At 38.2% G+C, this 19382-nt stretch overlaps 1 protein-coding gene across 2 annotated transcripts in view; it reads left to right on the top strand.

Annotated features, from left to right (window-relative positions):
• LOC125230139 (rho GTPase-activating protein 7) overlaps nucleotides 1–19382 on the top strand; it is a 311981-nt gene that overhangs the window by 67752 nt on the left and 224847 nt on the right. Inside the window, exon 3 of one of the 2 annotated variants that reach the window (XM_048135189.1) lies at nucleotides 7735–7768. The exons of the other annotated variant lie outside the window; for it this stretch is intronic. The gene's annotated coding sequence lies outside the window, so the exon portion shown is untranslated. The remainder of the gene's footprint in view (nucleotides 1–7734; nucleotides 7769–19382) is intronic. 2 annotated transcript variants of the gene reach the window in all.

The following is a 19382-nucleotide window of genomic DNA, read 5'->3' on the forward strand; positions in this document are numbered from 1 at the left end:
ACTAAAGTAGGTAGTATTTTGATCTGAAAACACCATAGCGAATGTTAAGTACCAAGGCCGTTTAATGGAAGTCCTATTAGGCAATGGCATAAACCCACATAAATTAGCTTAAATACACATATTACACATGATACATGTTAATATCGCAAATTTTGCGATAAAAATATCCAATTACGGAATGAAATTAAAGCGGTAATTATTAACACAACTATAATTCGAAATCAAGAAGATATTACTGATATGACTTGTTGCTCAATCAGCTTCTTAAATAAGCTGCAAAATTAAGATCATTATATCCAAGCCGGTTTTAATACAAAATACAACTAACTGCCAACAACAAATTATGTTGAAGTATAATTTTCGCACATTCTACATGTGTTTCGACATGTTCGATACGATGTATGTTTACGATACTTGTGCGTTGCTCGTACATTTGTTTACAAACTCGTTTTCATTGGGAAATAATATACGATTACATTCGATAAATGTCAGAAGTAACCTAATTTATTTATTTGGTGTACGGACAGGACAGTTGTCTTTCCTTAACAGTTTGATCGATTTGTTTGACTTTTGCTGTTGTGAATGAAACAAAAAAAACCAAACCCCAAATTGAATTTTATTAATACGGTAAATATGATTTATATGTATGAAGGTACCTACTATGTATCTATATCAAAAATTACCTTTTAGTTTGAAGAAATGTCAAAGTTCCAATCGAGCCGTCACTTTGTAGGACTTTGATAACATTTAATTTAGTCTAGTTTGCGTTTGGAGCAAATAAACACACACCTAGAAATACTTCTACAAATTTAATATAAACTGTTGTACCTACACAATAAAGTGATTACTAACTACTAAACTCGAACAGAAATATGCAATTCATTTTTTTAAGACGTCAAATGTGGTCAATATAATAGTACATTACTACAGAGGCCGGGACAAAGGGGGTTGTCGGCCGAAGACATATAGACGGCCGAGCGAAGCGAGGCCGGATAGGTCTGAGGCGGGCAACCCCATTTCCCGCCGAGGTATGTATAGTGCTTTTCTCAAACATGGTATGAAATAAATAAAGTCTACTCAAAATAGTAACTTTGGATGGCTGTATTTCCTAAACGGTGCGTCGTAGCGCAAAAATAATCGAATTTTCGTTCCCCTTTGATACCCCGTATACGCTTATAAAAAAACAAAAAGTTAAAAAAAAATAAAAAAAAACGAAAAAAAATTTTTTGTATGAAAACGCACCCAAAATCAAATATTGTCTAGGGCCCGTACCAGTTGCAGTCGGCACGTCTAATACCTGGATGTTATGTCACAATTATCTGTGTTTGGAAATTAAAAAAGAGGACTTTGCCGGCCTTGGCCTGCAAGGTTTGTATGAAATTCCATTATCTATCAATCGTCCTAGCCGCACCTGCAACGTCATACTTCGCTGCCAATTATAAGGCACATAACATCAATATTTCATACCATGTTTGAGAAAAATATATTATTATAAATTTACTTAAATATCAATATAACATAACCCGTGTGGCGACAGGTTAAGAATTTCACCACCCCCTTTCTTCCCGTGGGTGTCGTAGAAGACGACTGTGGGATATATGGGTTAAATTGTGGCGTACCTGTCACTGCAATGTCTCAATTTGGATTTCTTTCAACCTCTTTTTGCCAAGGGTGGCATTGAAACTTAGTAGTTCATGTGCTCTGCCTACCCAGCGGCTTTATTCCCACCGGGATACTATAGTAAAGCTAGTAATTGATTACGTAATTATATGTATGTATGTATGTATGTATGTATGTATGTATATAACATAACATAACGAAAACTACTTATGGCATATCACAGATGACATAAAAAGTGCATACCGCATAATGCAGAGTTGCAGACTGGGACCGCGTTGTCGAAGTGCATAGCAGCTGTTGAGGCGCAGCGGGGGGTGTAAGTCTGACGCATTATTTATTTGTGATTCATGTGCATACAGTCAGCACCATAACTAGAAATAAAAATACTAGATAATTTAGCTTAAGTCTGTAATCTACACATGCTTAAACGAACCACCGGCAGGATTTGAACCTGCGATCTTCTGTAACACTTCTATAATATACTTTGAAATCGAACCGCAGCATGGTAACCGACGTGTGTCAGAATTGAACCTGAAAAAGCAAGGAACAAAGATTACTATTATACCTACCTAGTTTAAAGGTAGACCTTATTATGGCTCAGCCACGACATTGGTCTAAGCGCGACAGCGGCGAGCGGCGGCCATACATTGAAGCGAGACACAGCGATGGGACTTTTCATTCGCACGTATGGCTGCCGCTCGCCGCTGCCGCGCTTAGACCAATGTCGTGGCTGGGCCGTTATATTGGCAGTGTACCATAAGGTTACTTCCTGAATTTAACATGGGTAACTGGTGTCGTGATTTCAGTACCATTCAATAACAAATAATAGTTATTTGTTATACAAGGGGGCAAAGTTGTATTTTAACGCCGAGTGTGGAATTGAAAAACGAGCAAGTGAAAGGAGTCTATAGTTGAACCACGAGCGAAGCGAGTGGTTCGAGAATAGAATCCTGAACTTGCGAGTTTTTTAACACACGAGAACTAAAATACATTTGCACCCGCGTGTAACACAAAACTTTTCCCCTCACTATAGCGAGGAAACTACAAACGCAAAAAATGCGTTTATCACTGCTTCCAGTAGTTCCACAGGTGGTAAATCATCTTTATTACTAGATTTACCTACTTTTATCAATTTTAAAGCACTGAATTTGACTTTATTCAAGGTCAAATTACTTTACCCACTAGTGGATAAAATTCGTTTTTACCCACTGATATTAAAGGACAAAACACGTGTTTCCGAACTAGTGAGGGGAAAAGGTACTAATTGTACATGACGTGTAAAATATCCCATTTAATCTGAGTAGAGCATACAAAGCTAAAAAGATACAATTATACACTATTAATTAGCTCTTCTAATTAAAACATTTATGTCGCCTTACTCTTATTGAGCATAATAGTACATTACAATACAAATGCTTAAAAAATAAGTCGAAACGAGTGGCGATAAATTAAAACACGACCGAAAGGAGTGTTTTAAATCGACACGAGTTACGAATTTCCTTTTTGCACGTTATCGTACAACGTTTTTCAGTACAGATGGCCCTCCGAAGGCTCCGAAGTTTCCACCTCGAAATGAACCACTTCTCGCACTAGTGAAATCACTAGGACAATGAGTTTAAAGGGACGATTACTAGTTATTTTATTTGACGTCCGTTACCACGGTATATATCAGAACAGGTTAGGGCTGTTTGAAATATGATTACACATACTTTACGTCAATGAATGGTCCTTACGTTCATAATTTTCTTAATTAATAAATGCTATGTTTTTATTATCTATGGCTCTATGGGATATTAGACGCGTAGAGTGGGCCGCCCTCCGAGTTTTTAGATGTATCGTTTACCTTTATTATAATTAAAATGTATTCTGTTGTTTTACTTAAGACGATACAGGAGGGGTCAATTCTCCATACAATACAAACGCCCTCGACTATTTCCTCCCTGGTTTTCGATAGAGCAATGATTTTTTCAACACATAATTTTTATCTGTGTTGGACCGTTTTGATTTTTTTCATATTCTTATTTTTAAAGACGCTACGACGAGTCCATCAAAAATTTTCAAAAACGGCTTTATTGATTATGGCGCAAAAAAGGTGTGGTATTCAAAATTGGTAACAATTAGCCAAAAAAACTAAACCGTCCGACACAGATTATTTCATTGTTATGCAGATTATCGAATTTCGTTACGATTGATTAAGTTTTGAAGGAGGAAACAGTCGAGAGCAGAACCTCAATTTTAAAGATTTTTTTGCAATATCTTTTAACCGAGTTGTTCTGTAGACATTTTTTTTTTCGATAAATCTAGTTAATAACACAAATATATTTAACTTAAATTCCCACATTGAAAGGGGGCCTCCTTTCCATATTTGCATTTTCGCTCCTGTAGCCTCTTAATTAGGTACTTTCGATGATGAATTGTTTGAATGAATGTTTTAGTTCAATTTACGATCTATGTAACATCACAAGACATTAAAATAGGTAGGTATCTTACAACGTTTTCGTTCAACATTCTTTTTGTTTTAAACATATCAATAATTATATGAATAAGGTACAGAGGGGTAAATCTCGACTGGGTGGCAATTGCAACTGATCCATTTTTTCCATTATTACAATATGATGTTGAGTTCTACATGTATCCACACACGCCTACCATATAACCGGTGGACACTCTATTTAATAATGCAAACATTGTAAAACATGGACCAGTCGAGATATCGTCACTACTTAAAAAAAAATCTCGTATCTCACGCTGTTCCTCAAAGTTAAAACGCAGTAAGTCTACATGCTTTCCATACATACTTACTACAATTTTCTTTTCATTTCAAGATACAAGTTTTTTTTATAGTGACGATATGTCGCGTTGTACCTTACATAAACAATAGGTACACTTGGTCACTGTGCGGTTCAGCCCTAATTTTGATGTTACGGCAACGATTCGATGAAACAAGGATTACTCAAAAGATTAACCCCCTTATTCATAAACGTTCACTAAAGTTATCACTTATCAGGCCGATAAAGTTCGTTTGTCCCTTTCCGAGGTATTGGTGTGATAGAAAGGGACAACGAACTTTATCGGCTTGATAACTTTAGTGTACGTTTATGAATAAGGGGATTAAGATATAAACTTTGTTTTGTATCCCACAAATATCAAAGTATTTATATTCATATACTCGCTGTTGTTAAACCCGTATCCACAATAAAACAATTACAAACGTAATTTAACCTGATATCCCTTGCAAATGAAGTCAATTTATATTCATAATGCAACAATTATAACCACACGGCAAACAATTTAAAATTCTCGTCGAATAATTCAATTCAATATTAAATTACAGTCCAACCAGCCATTAAAAAAATACAATCTAGAAATACAATGACAAAGTAATAAATGTAATAATAATTAATAATCGTTACATCACTGCAGGAGCTTGAGGTACTTATATTGTAGTTAATAAAAAAGTTAATTCATTTAATTTATGCTAACGATAAAATACCGTTAAATATTGGTATGGTTAAGGTTGTCATTTTTAATTATGATTACCGTCGAATGGAACAACGTACGAGAACCACGAGACCAGCGAATGAGTCGTTAATTCCTAAGTTGTGGTCTATAGGTTTGGTACTCGTAGTTTCAATAAATATTTATTTATTACCTATATTATACAATTCATACAGACTGCAAGATTACTATTTATTAATAAAGATGTAACACGTTTTGGTTGTTAGCTTTTTTTCAAGTAATAACGGTTAAACATAAATTATCAATCATGTAACTGGTAGGTAGACTAGGTATAGGCACCTATAAGTTACTTTTAGGAGGTAAAATTTTATACATACAGTTTGGTTAACTCGCAATAAATAATACTGATAAACTGAGAGCTGAATTGCGTATTAGATATTTTAATTAAGTTTCAATGGCACCATTGGTTCTTAAAATCCTCGCTGAACGCTTCATACTATTAATCATTATTGAGACTCGCGTGAATTGTACCCAAATCTCTTTCGAATTCGCCTTTACCGGTCAATTATGTTACATAACATAACTTTCTCGTGATTGATCGTTTAACGACTAATGTGGCCAAGGTCAGTTGATTTTCATTTATTTATTAATAAATTCAATCGTTCTAGACATGCAATCAATTTAGTTTAATGAGCTTTGCCGGCACGAATCGCCAATATGAGGGTTTGGTTCCACGTTGGTTTATCGATCAATATAACGTGTTTTTGAATTTATAGGTCAATTAGTACATGTTTAGTTACATTTCGTTTTCATAAGGCACGCACGACCAATACATAATCGTATGCGATATAAGAGATTTATTTACTTTGTTAGTGCAATATCCCAAAATGAGCCCTCGCCTCCAAAACAAGAGCATGCCACTTTGCTCAATCCAGAGCGATATCACGTCAGCTTTTGCTGACGCCGAGTTTGTGGAGATCTGTTTCCACTCTATCCGTCGAAGGATATTTAGGATGACCCTGATCAACAGGACAACGAGTTGGACGACTCTTGACTGCCGGATCCTCACTCATCTTATACGAGATAAGAGATTTAGTGATCTTCCTTTATTTTCTCGTAGAAAATTGCGATAGAATATTCAAGCACACTATCAAATAAGATTTATGAGTAAATAAATGTGGTGTTATCATATTCAAATAATATCTTATTAGTCAACATTTGGGTAAGATGCAGAGATTTATGAGAATCCAGAACAAATTATTATGAGAATGATATACAAAGAAAAAGTGACCAAAGCCTCCAGTGCTCCGAGCTGGAAACGAACCAGCGTACTCCGCTTACCGGGCGAATATCGGCTATCGGTTTTTCTAAGTATATGACATTTCCGAAGGCTCGTGGCGCCCTCTGGCCATCCCTGAGGTAGAACAGTATGATTGATCAACTCAGGTGATTACAAGCTAGCGAAGAGAGATGGCGCTGCCATTAACACTCTAAGAACAAATCTAAAAAATATTTTAACTTGTTATTTTTCTCGATAATTATTTTTTTTCTTTGTATCTGACATTTATTTAATGTTTATTATGAGAATGATATATAAGCGTATACTTTTTTCTTAGAGATTGATTGATCCAGCCTAAAGCGATAATTATTTTCCTCACTTACGCGTCTCTTTCCGACCGAACTGTGTAAATGAGGAAAAGTAATTAATGGCGTACGACCGAAGTCTATTCTTCCACTGATTGTTTGACTACGACCAACTGAAACTAAGTAAAAGTTTTCTTTGACGTCGCTCTTTTATTGCTTTTGACACCTACCACAGAAAAGAGAAAATACTGAGGCACATTTGAAAGAGCTTTTGAGCCCATGGGCAACTGAATCATATGTAAAGACCTTACAGTATGCTTTAAATATACTGTGACAGACAAAGCGCCAGATATACCGCAATACATATTTATTTTTTGGTAACAAAGATGTGTTACGATAGTTTTGGAGGACTGGTTGACACAGTATATTAATCGCTGACTGTAAAGGAAGTCAGCGTCCTCAGTACGCTGCCATCTGGATGAGTCTTGCTCCGTGCTTAAGTTTGCTCCAAGTCTTCCCAATATCCAGTTATTAATGCCTTTGCCTCTGCAACGATCCGACGAAAGATTTGCTTTAGATGGCAACGTTTCATTCTTATACTTACTTTGGGACCAACTGAATCACATACGTGCACAAGAAAAGTACCGTACTGAATTAAATTCTGTGTAGGCTCTGAATGATCGAATAAACAGTTATTAACGTAGGTTAATTAAATAAATGGATACTGGTTAGATACTTAAGCGGGGTTGCGCATGAAAAGCTAAAATACGATCTGCATATAAAATTATCGCACATTAACATTTAAATTTGAAATAGTTCACTTGCTTTTGGATTGGTTTACCTATATTGTGGTCACGCTATCATTAGTCAAATCCATTATATACTTACTCGTATTTCGTCAATATCAGTGAATAATACACTGACAGATTATGGTAATAATATGTATAATAATATTTGGCTAATGAACGACAATTCAACGAAGGTACAGAATTCAATTTACATACTTACGTGTTTAGTGTAATACTATATTGATTGCAAATAGCTAAACAATAATCCATTATTTCATTTCAGGTAAGCCGACTTCTGACAAGACACGACACGTAAGGTAACATTTCCAGAACATCTGTCAAGGGGCGATTTACACCGATTGACCCACAAACTACATTTTGCACCTTTCTCGGAAACCGAATGCACGACCTTGCTAAAAAAACTGGAACGAGTTCTAAAAAGTCCTAAGTGTGCCGACATTATAATAAAATACGCCTCATTCTTAAATACCAGAAAAGTGATCCAACCACACTTTTTTTGATGCGTTCTGCAGTTTTGGTTGCCTTAAAATTATATCTAAAGGGTACCAATGAACATGAAGATTTGTTTCCACGGCATAAGGTTCTATTTCTCTTTCAGGTATAAATCAATCATTGAGCAGATAGGCTGTTGTGTTTAGACCTTAAGTGTACCAGAATATGGCTGAGTTTTTCTTGGGTTAGAGTTTCATCTGAGTGGCATGAAGGCTACCATCGGCACGTGTGTGTGGAGCATCTGGCTCCCAATTAGGATATCATTGTCAAAAGAAGGCTGGAGAATGCTCCTATTAGCTTTGTTTTTGTAATGCTGAGGGGTGTATTCGTATTGGGAGGAAAAGAAATATATCATATATTGACATCTTTATCGAGTTTTGTCATGTTGTCTGGTATGCGCTTGCCACATAATTTATTATTTATTAATGATAAGATACTTCCAAGATATCTCTATTATGAAGCGATTTCCCTTCTGTTGTGGTTTTCTTAAAAATCTACAGGAATACGTCATTGAATGTATTCTAACTTAAAAAATGTAAACATTCATCAATCTTGCAAATCGTCAATCAAAACGTGACAACAATTAGAACGTAAATTCTAATAACCTATACTTCAGAAAATTTCATAAATGTCGACCACTTTGTATGATTGTAAGAGCAGTAGGTATTTAGTGTGACTTTGTGTAAAGATATGCTGACGCATACAATTTTATTATCAATAAATAAATAATATGACTTATTCAATATATCTAATTTAAGTTTATCAGAAATACGGAACCCTGAAAAGTATTGAGTTCCACACAGTGCGATTCTCTCGATGTCTTTAACGATAACTAGTTTATGAGAATGTAAAGAGATTTGCGGAAGAGATATTACACTGCAATGTGTTTTTATAGATGTTTGCAACGAGTTTCTATACAGTGCCAGCTGCTCGCAGCAGCTGTTCTGTCTTCTAGCAAACCATTGCAAAAAGCCTCACGCGACCTATCACTATCACGTTTGAGCAATTACGGTGCCAGGGTGTGTCTCTGATAAATAATATATATTTATTTCAATTTTTTGTACTTTGCGAGAAAGAACAAAATAAAGGAACGAAGGCAACGTTTGACTAGTTCATTACCTATCTGCCACATCATTTATTTATTTTTGTAGTTAATCTTGCCACGTGCCACTTTGCATTAGTGTGATAATTTGCCCATTACGATTATAGAGAGTTTAAAGGATCACAATAACGTACGGAAATTCTCTCCTCTATTCCCAACAAAGGTGGGTGTTTGCTCAAGTCTCAATACGGCTTTCTTAGCAATCACGGGGTTGAAAAATAATGAAATCGTGATATTGCAGTGACCACAATTAAATCCTCATTTATTTTTAAATATACATGATATTATTATGTTATGACTAACTTGCGGACTCGATCGCAAGTTAGTTACAGAGTCCGAAACCTATCACAAACAAACCTAACGCAAAATCTATATGAATAAATTTAGTTTATTGATAATTGATAATTCTCCAAAACCTAGAAACAAACTCGACAAAAACAATGCCTTAATAGGGTTGTTCTCAGATGTTTCAAAATATTTTATCAATATAATGAACATGAAACGTAGTTTTAAATGAAATTCACCAAATACTTACAAACAAAATAAATAATCGATGGAATTAGGAGTTACATTGCCGAAATCCATGATAGACAAAATCTAGTAACTTAGATCATTACTTGTATAATGCGCGAATAGATAACGTGCTAGTCAATCAGTGCTAATGCAACAAAATAAACTTTTTTAGACAATTATATCTTGCTGATATTATTGTAATAAGAACCATTTTACAGACTCACTAAGATTTTATAAGAAAGAATTTACTCTCACTCAAACATATCTTTATTCATGTAGGCCTAATTACAAGCTCTTATGAATAGTTCATTATATATATATTATGATCTTAATCTTCAGCTCAGATCTTAAACTTAATTATCAGAGCAATTTATTGTTGTAATTATTGTTCATAATAATATTGAATCTAGAATATACAGTTTCATATAAAAATACATAGCATACATAGGTCAAATTTAATTGGAAATCTGAGATATCGTCATCAGCTGATCAGCTTTTTGTGCATAACACAAATATCATCGACCTATAAACTAGCTATGGCATCATAGTTCGCTCACACCATATTACAGCTTGGCAACAGTATGCTTAGTTTTTTGTGTAAGTTGAGACAAAAAACTAAGCATTGTTATTAGTTACTCCTATTTGTTTTCGAGAGTAGGTAGGTCTCCATAAACAAACACCATAATAATGAAAATAACGGAGAGTCCCAAGTTCTCCGATACATATCACGCGATTTGTAAATTAGTGTGTTATACAAAGGTTTAATTCGACTTGGCAACATTATCAATCACAAAAGAATTTCAAAGCAATAGATAGTCTATTAAACTATTTTATGGCGGCAATAAAAACATACGTTTTTTGCCTCGACACAACAATGAACATACAAATCAACCGCGCGTGTTGATGTAGCAAATTAAATCAATGTAAGGACGAGGTATTGTACAAACCTGCGCGTGGGCCGACGCAAAACTCGCGATTAGTGATGTGCCGGTGGCTTCTTGCCCGATATCGATAAAGACATTTTATTTTTTAAACATTTAATGCAGAGTTAAAATATTGGACTCAGTATATCAATTTAAAAGTGGAAAATGTCTGCCTTGGGTGAGACTTGAACTCACGGCCTCTGGATCGATACTCCAGCGCTCTGCCAACTGAGCCACCAAGACTTCAACCAAGCCAGCGAAATTTTCCACTACTAAGGTCAATGGGACCCGTAGCGACATCTACCGTAAGTGTTAAACTTCTTAAACGGCAACCGGAGTTTCAAGTCATATTGGAAATTCACCAGTTACGATGCGCTAACCATGCTAAATTTTAACTTCTGATTAGCAGAAACGTCTGCAATCGATGCCGTTAGGCTTAGAATAAATTTAAAAGTGGAAAATGTCTGCCTTGGGTGAGACTTGAACTCACGGCCTCTGGATCGATACTCCAGCGCTCTGCCAACTGAGCCACCAAGACTTCAACCAAACCAGCGAAATTTTCCACTACTAAGGTTAATGGGACCCGTAGCGACATCTACCGTAAGTGTTAAACTTCTTAAACGGCAACCGGAGTTTCAAGTCATATTGGAAATTCACCAGTTACGATGCGCTAACCATGCTAAATTTTAACTTCTGATTAGCAGAAACGTCTGCAATCGATGCCGTTAGGCTTAGAATAAATTTAAAAGTGGAAAATGTCTGCCTTGGGTGAGACTTGAACTCACGGCCTCTGGATCGATACTCCAGCGCTCTGCCAACTGAGCCACCAAGACTTCAACCAAGCCAGCGAAATTTTCCACTACTAAGGTCAATGGGACCCGTAGCGACATCTACCACCATCTAGCGGCATCGATTGCAGACGTTTCTGCTAATCAGAAGTTAAAATTTAGCATGGTTAGCGCATCGTAACTGGTGAATTTCCAATATGACTTGAAACTCCGGTTGCCGTTTAAGAAGTTTAACACTTACGGTAGATGTCGCTGCAGCAGAAACGTCTGCAATCGATGGATTGCAGACGTTTCTGCTAATCAGAAGTTAAAATTTAGCATGGTTAGCGCATCGTAACTGGTGAATTTCCAATATGACTTGAAACTCCGGTTGCCGTTTAAGAAGTTTAACACTTACGGTAGATGTCGCTACGGGTCCCATTGACCTTAGTAGTGGAAAATTTCGCTGGCTTGGTTGAAGTCTTGGTGGCTCAGTTGGCAGAGCGCTGGAGTATCGATCCAGAGGCCGTGAGTTCAAGTCTCACCCAAGGCAGACATTTTCCACTTTTAAATTTATTCTAAGCCTAACGGCATCGATTGCAGACGTTTCTGCTAATCAGAAGTTAAAATTTAGCATGGTTAGCGCATCGTAACTGGTGAATTTCCAATATGACTTGAAACTCCGGTTGCCGTTTAAGAAGTTTAACACTTACGGTAGATGTCGCTACGGGTCCCATTGACCTTAGTAGTGGAAAATTTCGCTGGCTTGGTTGAAGTCTTGGTGGCTCAGTTGGCAGAGCGCTGGAGTATCGATCCAGAAGCCGTGAGTTCAAGTCTCACCCAAGGCAGACATTTTCCACTTTTAAATTTATTCTAAGCCTAACGGCATCGATTGCAGACGTTTCTGCTAATCAGAAGTTAAAACTCAGTATATCAACCTACGAAAACAGTTATTTTTCTAACACTGCTTTTAACATAGGTACGTACATTTTTTTCTGCTATCAAGGAATACTTTGTAAATAAGTTTCCCTTCATCGGACATATTTTATGGAATTTGAACATTAGCAGCAGTACTTAAGTATTGCAATATGTGCGTGTAATTAGAGCACAATGTACTTAATAATTAGAGCACATATACAGATGCACGTCTCGATTTACTTTTCTATATAATATAAAGCTACAACCCGACTGACATTTTTCAAAAAATAGGCAGAAGGGGGATTTGAAGGTGGCAGTGTTTGGTGTGGTCGTATAGAGTTTGGTCCTGCGACCCCGGATAGATCAGACGGTCGGTCTACCGGTTCCGGGTAAAAAAATGTTGGACGGCCTGGCCAAACGGCTCGAGTTAGCCGGGGAGTGTTCGACCAAATGTCATAGAGGACCCTGGGCAGTTTTTGACGCCGCCATTTTTTTTTCAAAATGGCCAACTTTTTTTTTTGACGATTTTTCAAGTTTGTCGTGGAGAGCTCAAATTTTGGTCATAGAATCTCCAAGTGGCCTTGATTCAAATGAAATAAAAAAAAATTGAAAAGTGCTACAAATGTGGGAAAACTGGCCACTTTTATTTTGTATGGCAACTCTTAAACCGTACGAGATAGCCGGGGGGTGCTCGACCAAATGTCATACAGGTATCCGAGTAGAAAAAAGTTGCATTAAAAAAAAATCAAAATGGCCGACTTTTTTTTTTGAAAATTTTCAAAATGGTCCTAGCGCGCTGAGATTTGGCACACGGGTGGACGGTCGCGCTAAGATTAGTATTCAAAAAGAAAATTCAGAAAAATTCAAAATGGCGGCCTTTGAGGGCCAATTGAAATTTGAATGGAGGTTTTTCTTTTAATTACCATAGCTCCGTAACGGTAAAAAGAAGTGAAAAGTGCTCAAACAAATGTTATACAGTCACCCGAGGTCCATCGAATGGCATTAAAAAAAAATCAAAATAGCCGACTTTTTTTTTTGAAAAATTTCAAAATGGTCCGAGCGCGCTAAAATTTTGCACACGGGTAGATAGCCACCCCAAGATTAGTATACAAAAAGAAAATTTTGAAAAATTCAAAATGGCGCCCTTTGAAGGCCAATTGAAATTTGTATGGAGGTCCTTTTTTTAAATCCCCATAGCTCCGTAACGGTAGGGAAAAGGTTAATAGTGCTTAAACCACAGATCAATACAACAAGATGGCCCTTACAGGGCGACTCGCGGTCACCAAGCATACGACAAATCAGGTTTATAAAAGTTTGAACGCGTGCGACACCGATCAGTAGCGCCCAAGTATACGACCCGCTAACAGTGTCCGTGTCCGCTCGGGAAAAAATCTTAAATAATCAATTTTGGTTGCAAACAATGGTCTCTTACAGCATAAAGTGGTGTGGCAAGTCTTCTAACACTTCTACATGTAAAAAAGATGGAACAACATTCCACAGTTAAGTCAAATTAATTATTTTGTTGAATATTGTTTATTGTCCGCGGAGTTCATTTATACTGGTCAATATGGTTGTGCTGAGCGGCGCCGAGGCGCGTCCATCCCTCTTTACCGAGTTAACAATGTGATATGCTATCCCTTTCACGTAAACGACTAGGCATGGGGCCATGTTAGTTTATGTCTGTTGCGGGAACTTCGTACTGCCGTTCGTACCATGTGCTACCATTTTATGAAATATAAAAGAAAGCAGATTTGTAATAGTGAATAATTATCTAGAATCTGTAGAGTCTGTAGTGGTATTTAGTTCATTGATTAGTTTAGAATATTTAGTTGGTTATTTAACTTAGTAAACGTAAGTAAAAATGCACAGTTTAGTTATTAGTTACTAGAATGATTTTTATTGAGATGCTATCACAATTATCATCCTCCTTGCGTTATCCCGGCATCGGCATTCGCCACGGCTCATGGGAGCCTGGGGTCCGCTTTGGAAACTACTACCAAGATTTGGCGTAGGCACTAGTTTTATGAAAGCGACTGCCATCTGACCTTCCAACCCGAAGGGTAACTAGGCCTTATTATAATTTAATTATAATATTATAATTTGTTGCAAAACAAATTCACCACAGTACTGGTACCGGTACCATTGTCTATAATAGACATGTCCCATTCCCATCCCTACTGCTAATCATAAAGGCGCGCCATTATTTGAAACGACCAATGGCAGTACCGTGCGCGCCCGCCTCACTCCGCAAGGATTGGTGATTTGCGTCTCGAACAATATCGCTTGCATTTGGCTTCTAGTGGGGTGTTCTGTGGCTTAAACTAATCTTGTACAGTTATCTGAGGTCCATCGAATGGCATTTACAAAATTTCAAAATGGCCGACTTTGAAATTTTTTTTTTTTATTTTCGGTCCGAGCGCGTTCAAATTTGGCACGTGGTAAGAACGGGGGCCAAAAATAGAAATGAGAAAAAAAAATTTGGAAAAGTCAAAAACGGTGGCGAGAGGGGACAAAGTCAAATTTCCCTACCAGTTTGTATGGAGGTTTTTTTTTTAAATCCCCATAGCTCCGTAACGGTAGGAAAAAGGTTGATAGTGCTTAAACTAATGTTGTACAGTTATCTGAGGTCCATCGAATGGCATTTACAAAATTTCAAAATGGCCGACTTTGAAATTTTTTTTTTTATTTTCGGTCCGAGCGCGTTCAAATTTGGCACGTGGTAAGAACGGGGGCCAAAAATAGAAATGAGAAAAAAAATTTTTGGAAAAGTCAAAAACGGCGGCGAGAGGGGACAAAGTCAAATTTCCCTACCAGCCTGAGGGAGCGTTCTACAGCCCGACGGTCATTGCTCCGGTCCAAGTTCCGAGCTGCGTACAGACAGTGCTCCCAAGCAAGAAAATATAAGTAAAAGTGTCTAAAAAGCGACGCGGCGGGCCGGAGGCCGCAGGCCGGAGGTCCAACTTCCCTACAAATCCTACAATCCCCACAGTAACTACGCGGAGGGCCGAAGGCCCGGAGCGTGTCTGACAGGCTCCCAAGTACGCGAAGGCCGCAGGCCGAGCTGCGGGCAGAGTGCTCCCAAGCACGCGAAGGCCGCAGGCCGAGCTGCGTGCAGACTGTGCTCCCAAGAAAACAATAACAAAAAGTATCTAAATAAGCGAAGCGGCGGACCAAAGGCCCGACGCGGAGCTTCGAAACCCAGCGAAGGCCGAAGGCCGAGCTCCGCGTAGGGCCGAAGGCCCGGAGCGTCCCTGATCGGCTCGCCGGCGGACCGGGAAGTTGGAGTTTAAACACGACCCAATAGTAAAAGTGTCTTAGAGAAGCGAAACGACGGGCCGGAGGCCGCAGGCCGCAGGCCCGTCGTGAGCTTCTCAAGACACTTTTACTATTGGGTCGTGTTTAAGCTCCAACTTCCCTACAACCCCCACAGTAACTACGCGGAGGGCCGAAGGCCCGGAGCGTGTCTGAGAGACTCCCAAGCACGCGAAGGCCGCAGGCCGAGCTGCGGGCAGAGTGCTCCCAAGCACGCGAAGGCCGCAGGCCGAGCTGCGTACAGACTGTGCTCCCAAGCAGAAGAATAATTAAAAGTATCTTAACAAGCGAAGCGGCGGGCCGAAGGCCCGACGCGGAGCTTCGGAACCCAGCGAAGGCCGAAGGCCGAGCTCCGCGTAGGGCCGAAGGCCCGGAGCGTCCCTGATCGGCTCGCCGGCGGTCCGGGAAGTTGGAGCTTAAACACGACCCAATAGTAAAAGTGTCTTAGAGAAGCGAAACGAGGCCGCAGGCCGTAGGCCCGTCGTGAGCTTCTCAAGACACTTTTACTATTGGGTCGTGTTTAAGCTCCAACTTCCCTACAACCCCCACAGTAACTACGCGGAGGGCCGAAGGCCCGGAGCGTGTCTGACAGGCTCCCAAGCACGCGAGGCCGCAGGCCGAGCTGCGGGCAGAGAGTGCTCCCAAGCACGCAAAGGCTAAAGCAAAAAAGCAAACAAGCAAAGCAATAAATCAAACAAGCAAAGCACAAAAACAAAAAGCAAAAGCATAAGCAAAGCACAAAAACAAAAAGAAGCAAAAGCATAAGCAAAGCACAAAAAGCAAAGCACAAAAGCCCAAAAAGAATACCGCGGGGCCCTCGGGCCCCGCGCACCTTTAAAAAACTAGTTACTAATATAAAGCTTTGAAACGACATTTACGTATTTGCTTACTTGGCTTAGACCCTCCAATCAATAAAGTGATTGTGATTTCAGTTACGTAATTGATGGCAGGGCTAAATTGTAATCCAATAATTTAAATGCAAATGGAAACGTAAACCAATTTTCCACGTAAACAAATCATTGGGGAACTGGGGCATCAAATCGTTGTTTTATTTGTTTCACATTTTTCAATCTGTCTGACTTTGTCGATAAATTGAAATATCAAAAAAGTTTGCTTTGTAAATTTCTTTCCCATCTCTAGCCTAGCTTTTATGTGATGGGTTCAATAAATGTAATTCGAGTCGCACAAAAAAAAGCTCAACATGGATCTGCGGCTTTGACAATAAGGCCGGCTGTCTATTGAAGTTCAGGAATGCCGAAACAAGAGTTGAATGTCTTTTATATGACTGTTTTTCGTCTCTAAGGATCGCGATGGAAGCAGGTAGTAATTGTGTCGTTTAATATGATGTTAATATTGCTCCTGGTGACTTTTTTAGATTGTCTCGCTACGAATACATAATAGAGGATTTTAAATCTGGGGAAATTCTCCAGCTCTTAGGGCTAAAATATAAGTATGACCGATGAAATATTATGACCGACCATAATATTTTAGCGAGCTTTAGTGCAACTACATAATCTTTATCTTTATAGCACCTATTCAAATCATGTTTTTGGATGTTTATTAAATACTAGCGTTTGTCCGCGGCTTCGCTTGCACTAAATTCGAAAATTGCCTAATGCTCCATACAAACTTCCACCTCCTATTTTAGGGAAGTGTGGGGAGCCAGAAAGGACCAAAAAGTAGACTATGTCACTCTCCATCCCTTCAACTATCTCGACTTAAAAAATCACGTCAATTCGTCGCTCCGTTTTGCCGTGAAAGACGGACAAATAAACAGACACACACACTTTCCCATTTATAATATTAAGTATAAGTATTAAGTATAGATTTACGATAAGTGGGCTAAAGTTGTAATGTATGTAACCATTGTAATCTACTTTCCCTTGATTGCTTGGTGCTGTTATAAGTTGTTAAAATTGCTATATTCTCGATAATATGACCAAAACACGTGATTAAGCTGTCCAACATTATCTTAAATAAGATGTTGTCTCTATCTCGAGCATTTAAACTTTACCGGTTAACACCTCGGCGAGTTAAGTACGCTGGTAGTAAAATGGCAAAAATTACAGAAATTACATTAAAGCCCCCAGATTATAACCCCTGGTCTGCAATCTGCAGTTTTTGGGATTCCGACACACTTGGCAAACTCATTACTTTCCCTTTTCCGGTTGGATTCCGATCTTTCCGTAATTTAAGAGGCAGGTTGGTAGGTTTGAATCGACGATTTCACAAAATATTTTTTACAGGACCAAGGAGGTCAATCATATTTTAAAAATCTCAGCTCGTTCAGTTATTCTTCTATCACTTGTAAATATATTTAGGTAACTCTAATTACTAGTGTAGGTATACAGTGTCATCAACATAATACTAGATTAAAATAATTTTCGTACAGGTTGACGTAGAAAAATGTTTTAAAAGTTTTCAAGATGTATTTTTGGTTGTGATCTGATAGAACTCGTGACTAATTTTTCCGGGCTTCTTTAAAATGATGACTGACTAAAATAAAAAAAAAACTCTCTGTGCAAATGTCCATCTGTCTAGTATTAGTAGGTACAAATTAATGTTTTCCCATCCCTTAAAAGTCAAATGTAAATATGACACATGTGAAACGATACGACTTTTTAGGAGTTTAGTATTTCAGTTCATATGCAATGCGCAGACAGATGTCTTGCCTGCTAGATGGAACATACATGGGTTTATTAGTTGTGAGTACTTACAACACACAACACATAAAAACTATCTTTACTTGTCTCAATCTTCACGTCTCCTGGGCTTTATACTCGTAAAAAGTAAAATCTAGAAATGAGTTCTAAATATACACTGGGGATCAGGTCAGGAGTTAGAGTCCAAGCTAAGTTGGTAGTTTTTTGATACCTAGCCTCCTGTTCACGGGTTAAGTTTGTCACGGGTTGAAAATGACACGCGAACTTCTGATTTGTCACGATTATTTTGTCTTTACAAATGCTTAACAATGAAAAATCTGTATGAGGTGCGATGTACCATTCTAGACGTTGTTAAACAGAGAAGTTTCCACGACCCTTCATTACCGAGAAAATTTTTATTTATCCCACTTATTTTCAGTCTTTACAAATGCTTCACATATAGAATCTATCTGAAGTGACCGATGGTTCAGGGGTAGTTAGACGGAGAGGTTTCCACGGGGCTTCATTTCCGCCATCTGCGGCAGTTCACACATAGCGGCTTCGAAACAAAAACGATACAACTCAAAAACATACATTTTCCAAAAACAACCTTATTTCGACCCCTCAAGATTAATAATTAAACCCTATACTTTTTTAGTTATTTTTTTTTGTTACTTTATTAAGCACGCCGACGCCTGCTGAACAATAAGAAGTTATTTGAGATTTGCGGTGTCAACATTGTCGCTTGGGGAACGGGAAATTAGGAGACATGTGCAATATAACACTGTTTAATATAGTGGTTCCTGGTTTTCCGGACGTAGAAAATTGCCAGAAAAGTTTTAATATCAACAAAAAGATAAGTAAAAAAGTAAAAACGCAACATAATAGCCACGTGAAGTAAACTGACACTACTAATAAACACTAGAACACTGCCTACCACACATAATATACCTGGCGTATCTACGAGCATGGTAGCGCGATAAATGGTAAAATATAAGGCCGTCCCTACTGCACTTACAAATAGTGCGATAGGAACAGCCTCATGTTTTATCATTTATCGCGCGACCATGCTTGCCTGCCTGCAGTACTTAAAGTTAAATTCAATGTACAGGAAAACGTTTATCTGGTACAGAACCTCTATATGTAAGTTCTTTCGTTGCGTGTACCAACAATTTCCGGTAACAACAGATATACATTAGAAATTTACCACAACTACATACATATATGTATAGATAATCAAT

Source organism: Leguminivora glycinivorella, chromosome 1 (assembly GCF_023078275.1).
Source record: "Leguminivora glycinivorella isolate SPB_JAAS2020 chromosome 1, LegGlyc_1.1, whole genome shotgun sequence".
In the NCBI taxonomy this organism is placed as follows: domain Eukaryota; kingdom Metazoa; phylum Arthropoda; class Insecta; order Lepidoptera; family Tortricidae; genus Leguminivora; species Leguminivora glycinivorella.